General features: G+C 42.2%; 1 non-coding gene across 1 annotated transcript; it reads left to right on the top strand.

The window, feature by feature from the left end:
- The first annotated feature begins 7,392 nt into the window (after positions 1-7,392).
- On the top strand, positions 7,393-7,499 carry LOC121441250. Its single transcript, XR_005973443.1, has one exon. It is a non-coding gene; the product is annotated as a U6 spliceosomal RNA (small nuclear RNA).
- The last annotated feature ends 713 nt before the right edge of the window (positions 7,500-8,212 follow it).

The following is an 8,212-nucleotide window of genomic DNA, read 5'->3' as shown; positions in this document are numbered from 1 at the left end:
TCAATCATGCAAGCTGTTTTTGTCTCATCTACTCGGGAGAGCGGGTGGATGGAGGGACGGCCATGTGTCATGCTGAGTCACCAGGCAGTGTGCAGGTATGAGTCCTAACGGGTCAACCTGTCAAGCCAAAACTGCATCGAGAGCTGGGAGTTGAGGGTACCTGCTGGCAGCTCTTCTTGAGAATTGCTTTGCAGGGTATACTCTGGAGGCTGCCTTGCGGTCTTCGGTGGTGCTGGATATCTGGGCTGTGTTATTCCCCTTCCCCCACCATGGCTCCAGTTTTTATTGGGCAGTGCTAGTCTAAGGGATATCCTAATGTGTGTCCTTGAAGTCAGCTAGTTGTATTGATAGATTCTTTTGTTTGCCACTGTACCTTTGAAAACCTTTCTTACATTTGGAGGTTGACACATCCCTTCAGCTACTATCTGTCATGATGACAGAAACGCTCTGACTTCCCCAGCCTCCTTTGTAGCTAGAGACCAGGGCTCAGCCTATCACATACACACAAATTCACATTGGCTTGGGAACAAGCCACCAGGCGGAGGGTGGCAGCACTGACTTTCTGAGGAGTGTGTTTCAGTATTAGTTGGTGAGTAGTGCCAGCTATTTATGATGGTGCCAGATACTGGCTGGTTTGAGTATGGTGGTACCCAAAGGCTGCAGAAGCCCCAGTCCTTGGGCTTACATCTGTGGGCTTTGTTCATTATTTCATAGTTTCTATGCTAAAAAGGATCCTGCTGTCTGTAACCACACACACACACACACACACACACACACACACACACACACACACACTGTTTTGTGATTTTTATATATTAATCCCCAAATAGTACTTCAAGCAACTAATGACTCCTGCTTTAAGACCTACTGTGTTTTCACCAATATGATAGCTGAAGTGATTCATAAAAAACTATGAGCCTTAAATGCTTCATCCCAGTGACTTAGAGAGGCGGCACATGGTGACTGACATTGTGGTGCTAAGCCTTCCCCAGAGCATAGGAAAATAAGTTCTGAGTCATCTCCAGCAGGGAGTAAACACTCCACTCATTTCTTTTGAAATCTGTTTTTTCTACATGAATTTTGCCTTTAGATATTATGTTTAGTGCTGGAGAACTGTTTGGTGGACATTTGTGTATGCCTTACTTGGAAAAAAATGTTTTTTTTTTAAAGTTCAAAAATATAAATAGACTCAGAGTGTTTGGAAGCATTTCAGTCAGTGTGACCTCTGAGCATGTGCATCTCGGAAAGACTATGTCACAGCCTTAGCCTCCTGCAGCCTCCCCTTCTGCACCTTCATTTCCCTTTCTCCCACAAGCTTTGCATGGAGATGAGCCGCTTGTCTTCTAATCCAGGCTTGCATTGTGGTTTCTGTTTCTTTGTTTAACATTCCATTTGAAATATCTAATGGAATTAACTATCCACTCTCTTTGTTGACATCTGTTTTCAAATTATCCTTAAGACTAAGGCTAGTCTACACACACACACACCACACACACACACACCACACACACACACACACACCACACACACACACACACCACACACACACACACCACACACACACACACACACACCCCACATACACACGAGTCACACACAAGATCCTAAGTCTCCCCCTGTGTCTGAGTTTGCCAGTCTATTTCCCATATGAGCTTCCAAAAGCCAAGTGAGAGTGTGCAGGGGAAAGGAGGTGTGTTAATGAGCAGGGTTACTTCTGGGGGGTCCTCTGTCTCATCCTTGCTGAGGAGTCTCCGCGCATGTCAAACAAAATCCAACAGTTGCACTGAGGGGCAAGGCAGTTGGCACATTACCTACCAAGCACTGTACTGACATCGCTAGCCCTTCTGGTCTGCTCTTCATGGATTGGGAATGTTATAGTAGCCTTAAAGAGTCTCAGGCAGGGAGAGCCAGGTGACAGAGGCAGGAATCTACCAGTGTGGGGGCAGCTACCCACTCAAACTATAAATTAGTTGCAGATAGTCCAAAAGGGATCTACAGAGCATTGCAGTATCGAGCACATCTAGATACCAAACTCTCCCCTGTGAATTCTGTCATGCATTTTATATTTATTACTAAATACCTAGTATGTTCCCAGCATATATTTTGGCATGACAACACAACAGCGAATGAAGCGCATGTAAACCCCTCCATTCATAATGTGTTCTAGGGACTACTCTGGATGAGTGTTAAATTCTGCTCATCACAAATGCTTACCAGATTTTCAACCGTTTATACATTTCTTATAATCTATTATCTCCTTACCGTTGTGCTAATTGGATGAAATCGGGCATTTGTTCTTTAAAAAAAAATTCTTGGTTAAAATAATTTCAAGGGGGCTGGAGATGTGGGTCCGCATTTAAGAGCACTTGCTGCTCTTTCTGAGGACCTGAGTTTGATTTCCAGAGAATATGTCGGGTAGCTCTCAACCACCTGCAACTCTAGTTCCAGGGGAATCTGATAGCCTCTGCTGGTCTCTATGGGCACTGTTTTCATTGCAGAACCATACACATATAAACACAACTAAAAATAAAATCTTGAACATTAATTTCAAAGAACGCTTAGATTGGGGCAAATTCTTCAAGACAACTAAAGCATAAAAAGGCAAAGCATTCTTCAGAGATGCACAATTGACTCAAAGTCTCTGATTTCTTCATCTATTTTCCTAATACTGCATTGACAGGGACTGGCTGCTTTATAAAGAAAGCAAAAAGAAACTTGAATGCACCACTAGGTTGTGGTAGGAGTAAAAATTGATGAAAACTTTCTGCTAATAATTGGCATAAGCATAAAGACCCTTAGAACTAAACACTGTTATTGACATAGCAATTCAGCTTCTAGCAATCTACACTAAGAAAATGTTCAGAAAATTGTGCGAGACTGATATAAAATTAATACTAACACAATCATTCAAAAAGTGTGCTTTCAAAGAATAGGGTATGGTAAAATATAGTATTCCATATAGTGAAAAAAATGAAGATCTATGACTCGATATACTGAGTGCTCTTATTGTTTTCTCAGAAAGATCCATATAAAGAAAAAAACAGAGCTGGTGCTTGGGCTGCATGAAACCCTTATTCTATTTTACATAATTGTATTTTCCACAATGGACATGTGCTACTTTCATAATCAGAGGGGGCAAAAACAGCCTAAGCCCTAACCTCAATGTATACCTCTAAACATTGTGATTAGTGCTGGAGAAGTGTTCAGTAGGCGTGTGTGTGTGTGTGTGTGTGTGTGTGTGTGTGTATGTGTGTGTTAGTTGTAGAAAAAATTATACTGTTCAAAATAGGGTTCATGATGAACATAAATCTCCCAGTATGAGTAGCTTTGGAGAGTGAATATTTGACAATGCCTTCCCTCAGGGCTTTGTCTCCCCTTCCTAGAGTTTCAGCTCACTTCTGCCCATGCGCATGGGAGGAGGAGTTGGGGCCCCTCATCCGTATCCTGCTCATATACCCATGCTCCGTGCTTTCTATGTCTTTGTTTCTTCCCTCCCCATCAGCTTCGCCCTCCACCATGTTCCTTTTGATTCTTCTTATTGAAGCCGAATTCCATGCTGCTGGCTTTCAGCCTTCCTCCTCACTCAGTTCCAGCAGCATTATCACATCTCCTCTTACCTCCTGTGTTTGTTCATAAGAATTGCCTGTGGGATTAGAAACTTACCATAAAGATGAAAGAAAATGAGCCGTCCATTAAATATATCACCTTTGGACTTTTTAGAGATGTCAGCTTTGCCAAACACCACAGGAGCTCCTGCCACTCTATGGTAACACTTCCCCAAAAGCATGCTGTCTTTCACAAGAAACTAAAGAACACAGACCCTCTTCTTCCCGTCCCCCCCCCCCCCCGAGACAAGGCTGTTGTTTTTGTGCCCCAGGTTGCTAGCATGTGGGAATGTTGTGGTGTGAGAAAATATCAACACCCTAAATGTCGAGTGCCCTTGTTTTCCACCAGTTCTGAAGGGGCCATTAATCATTCTCCATCCTTGCATCCTTCCGCTGTCTTTATTAGAGAAGCTGTTCTTATAATTTCTGTGGAGTATCTGTGGGTGGTGCTTAACCTTTGACATTGCCCATGTAGCCTGACTGATGGAGGAATAGTCGGGAGAGTCTCCTAGCATCAGCCTGGATAGAGAGTTCAGGGGCATCAGAGTTCTGTGGTCAAGTGCAATCAAGCAGAAGGTAATAGAGATGTGGGGGGGGGCAGCCTAAGGCTAATTTTTTCAACCTTGGTAGTGGGGTATTTTTAATTCTTTCCTTAAGGAAACTCTGAAAGCATCTTCTTTCATTTTCCTCTGGGCCAGGTTATAAAAGGTTCACTCTGCACACCTCTCACTAGAAAACCGCTGATAGCAGAAGCATGACACGTCATTCCTGTTGGAACCTTGCAGTATCTTTCACCCACAAACACCTTGCTCTACTCAATGGAGTTCAGTGATGGAAACCAAGACCTTGTGAGTCATTTAAACAGAAGGGGTCTGAATTTAGAGAATCACATGTTCTTACACTGTAGGGAGTAGTGCCTAAGCAGGAATGTGTGTCAGAAGATCATAGGCATGACTGGCCCAACACACTCCCACTTCTTTTTTTCTTCTTTAGTTTTTCGAGACAGGGTTTCTCTGTAGCTTTGGAGCCTGTCCTGGAACTAGCTCTTGTAGACCAGGCTGGTCTCGAACTCACAGAGATCTGCCTGCTTCTGCCTCCGGAGTGCTGGGATTAAAGACGTGCGCCACCACCGCCTGGCTACAATCCCACCACTTAACAGCAATCAGCAAGGTGATCACCTAGACTCCACTGAAACAGGCTATCTAGGGAGCAAAAGATGCTCCTGCTGCCTCTGCATAACCTGGAGAAACAAGGAAAACAGTGAGAATATGCTACAGGGACACTCCAAACTGCCGAAGGGTACAGACACAGCAGAGGCATGTTCTCTGTCATCCATGTGACTTCTCACTGGTAAAACCTATACCCCATGTGTACAAATGAGTTGAAAAGGGGCTGAAAAGTATGGACTCAGCCCATGTATGGGTTCCACATCTCAAATTCAATCAACTGTGGATCAAAAACTTTGTTTAGAAAAAATGCATCTGTACTGAACATTCCTTAGACAGTATAGTATAACTACTTAAAAACTTTTGATTACATTTATTTTGTGTGTGCACACATTATATATGGACACACACACACACATATGGGGACATGAAAATGCCACATTGTACCCATAGAAGTCAGAAAAATATGTGAGAGTCAATTCTGTCAATTCTCTCTTTCCTCTATGTGGGCTCCAGGATTAAAACTCAGGTTATCAGGCTTCAGCACAAGCACCGTTAGCTGCTGGGCTATCTCGTTGCTTCCCTTTGCCATTTTAAAAAATTACATTTATCTATGTATGGATTTATTTAGCTGTGTGTGTGCACACACGCATGTCATAATACATGTGTGGAAGTCAGAGAGGACAATTTGCCAAAGTCATTTCTCTGTTTCAAAGATGTGGATCACAGGAATTGGGCTTAGGTCGTCAGGGTTGGCAGCAAAGCACCTTTACCTGCTATGCCATCTTGCTAGCCAAAATGTAACTATTTATATAGCATTGGTATTGTGTATTTAAAACTATCTGGAGATGATTTAAAGTATATGGGAGGATGTGCACAGTTTATATGTAAGTACTATTGTATTTTTAATATTGTATTTTCAGTAAAGAGTTTGATTATCTTAAGATTTTGGCATCTAGAAGGCTGTCGTGTATCTTAAGATTTTGGCTTCTAGAGGATTATCCTGGACAACTCCTCTGTAGCTACTGAGACACAAATATATTTAACTTTCTAGAGTTTTTAGTGCAGTAAGACATGAAGGAGATGGGAAAGGATGTCATATACCAACAAATCACAAGCATGTATGTTGTTTAATGGGCAGCTACTGCTTATTAACTCAGTCCCAAGCGGCCCTCTAGGAATGCTTTGTCACCCCTCTGATGACGATATGAGGAGTTGTTTTGCCAATTTCCCATGTATCAGAGGCTTTGAAGTCCTTGGCACAGTCACACCCATGTCAACAATACACACTCACTCAGGACTTCACTCGCTCCATACAGAACTAGTTCGTAGTGGTCACTAAATAAATGGATCCCTATGACTATGCTAACACTTGCCAAGTGTATATCATGAAGGATTCAGTGAGCATTTTGTTGACTAACCACATGTTGTGATTTTTCAAATGTCTTGATGGTTACTTCTGGACTATCTTTATGACATTTGTTTATTTCTGGAAATAGTAGACATTTAAGTTTAGAGGTGAAGGATTGCAGGCAGGTGGGAGCTGTGTCCCACAAAGGACAGTGGACTACTGAGGTTACTCTTGTAAGAAGCCGAGGAAGGGAGGTTGGAGACAGCAGTGGTGTAGCAGTTAAAGAAGGGGTACTGAGAAGAAAGCAAACTGAGTATAGCGTCAGAGACCAGGAAAGATCATTGGTAGAGGATGGGAGGTCATGGGGAGAGGTGTAAGGTGAAGGTTGGGGAGTCTCAAAACGGGACAGTACAAAGAGTGAATGGCGGAGATGGAGAGAGAGACAAATGTCAGCTCGGCAAAGACTTGGCCGTGCACTGAACTACAGGACACTCTGCTCAACACTAGTAACTTTCAAAGTCTCCTTTGTTTTAAATATCCTAAAAGAATTTTAAAATCCTAAATTTAATATTGAAATTGATGTTGGAGACAAGGAGATTGACATGAGATTGAGGCTAGCCTGGTCTATATAGTGATTTCCAGGATAACATGGGCTATAGAACCAGATCTTGTCTCAAAACCAAAATAAAAACTACGATCTACTAAAATTCAATATGTAAAACATACATTTATACATAAAAATTTTGAGATAGGAACTTTTTACTGTTTATCTGGCCTTGACCTTGACCTTGTGATCCTCTTCCCTCAGCCTCCTCCTAAGTACTGGTATAGCTTATCATTCCTATATTCATGAGGACCTGCAATGTTTTATGTATGCATGGTATTGTTCAATCAAATGCTCATCACTTCTCCCTGGTAAAATTTGGAGACACTTTTCTACATTTCAAAGTCTATATTATTGTTATGTGTAGTTACCATGCTAAGCAAGGAGCTATTCTTTCTTATTCAGCTGTGAGTTGGTGGCCATCATTCCATCAGTTTACCTTTCTAAGATCTACAACAGGACAGCTAATAGATATTAAGTCACAGTTAAACAGGAGCAAGTAGTAGCTCACTTCCCCCGCTTTTACTCCACTAGTACTACAAGCCCTAGCCTGGACAATTGGGAAAAATAAGGGATATCCAAATTGAAGAAATAAAAGAAGCCATATTGTCCCTGTGCATAATGTGAACCTAGGAGACTAAAATCTCCACCAAACAATTGATTAGAGTGCTCGCTTCGGCAGCACATATACTAAAATAGGAAGGATGCAGAGAAGCTTAGCATGGCTCCTGCTCAAGGATGACACGCAAGTTCGTGAAGCCTCCCATGTTTCTCCTCAATAAAAGAATAGATAAGGAAAATGTGGTACATTTACACAATGGAGTACTACACAGCAGACAAAAATAATAACATCTTGAAATTTGCAGCCAAATGGATGGAGCTAGAAAACATCATATTGAGTCAGGGAACCCGGACCCAGAAAGACAAATATCACATGTGAGTTAAAAACCACTTATGAATGGTTTTTAAACATAAAGCAAAAAAAAGCCTACAAATAACAATCCCAGAGAATGTAGACAACAATGAGGACCCTAAGATAGACACACATGGATCTAATCCACATAGGAAGTAGAAAAAGACAAGATCTCCTGAGTAAATTGGGAGCATGGGGACCATGGGAGAGGGTAGAAGGGGAAAGGGAGGAAGGGAGGGGAGGGTAGAAAAATGTAGAGCTCAATAAAATCAATAAAACAAATCAAATGATTAGAACCAGACAAATTCAGCAAAGTTGCAAGGTACAAAATCAGCACAGAAAAATCAGTAGCCGTGCTGTATGGCAATAGCAATTCATCTGAAGCAGGAATTGAGACCAGTGCTGCCTGGGAGGCTTTAGCTGAGAATCTGCAGCCCAGGCAAGCTGCGGCACATTTCTGTCTTGTTCCCTCCCTCTTGCAGTCTCCTCTGTCTTTGGAAACCCGATTATTAGTGTCTTAGTGTTGATGTGGTTGGGGGACGTCTGACTGCTGACCTTCTTGTACCTGGACAT

The sequence above is a fragment of the Microtus oregoni genome, unplaced genomic scaffold (genome assembly GCF_018167655.1).
Source record: "Microtus oregoni isolate MIOR12 unplaced genomic scaffold, Mior012 000074F_003, whole genome shotgun sequence".
Lineage (NCBI taxonomy): Eukaryota > Metazoa > Chordata > Mammalia > Rodentia > Cricetidae > Microtus > Microtus oregoni.
The sequence above is the reverse complement of the archived record's forward strand: the minus strand, read 5'-3'. Positions and strand labels throughout refer to the sequence as shown.